Below are 624 nucleotides of genomic sequence, written 5' to 3' on the forward strand. Positions count from 1 at the left end.
CAACTTGGTGTGTGGCGGAGTGTTTACCGCAAAGACCAAGTATGTTTACCGTTACCATGTAAGTTACCATAGAATAAGGAATAATACTATGTTACTGTCCCGCTCTATACGTATTAGGTATTCCGTCCCCCGTCCCCCCAATAGATGGCGCTGTCCAGATTTAACGTGATAATTGTATGAAAAAGCATCACGTGACGTCATAGAAAACGTTACAAAACAAACAAAATGTTGCACTTACTACATCTCTCTTTATTAAAATTCATAAATAACTTAAATAGAAAAAAGAGAACGTTTTTGTCACCTATAAAATATATTTTGCTTGATATTTGCATCAGGTTTGTATAGAATAATGTTGCTATCTATATTTCTTGTCTTTATTTTGATCAAAATAATAATGGGTAGAAGATTATGTTGTGCCTTGGTGTAACAAGACGTAGGTTCTAAGCTATGGTTCTAAGGTCGATAATCAAACATCGACATCCCTATTTTTTGTGAATATGGCAACATTGTGCTTTACAGTATTATTATTAGGCTTAAAAGGCTACTAGGACAGTCGTAGAACACTTTAAAAAAAAAACAGTATTATTATACGAACAGCAGACTTGGCTGTATGTGTCTGTAGCT

Source organism: Pectinophora gossypiella, chromosome Z (assembly GCF_024362695.1).
Source record: "Pectinophora gossypiella chromosome Z, ilPecGoss1.1, whole genome shotgun sequence".
Classification (NCBI taxonomy): Eukaryota; Metazoa; Arthropoda; class Insecta; order Lepidoptera; family Gelechiidae; genus Pectinophora; species Pectinophora gossypiella.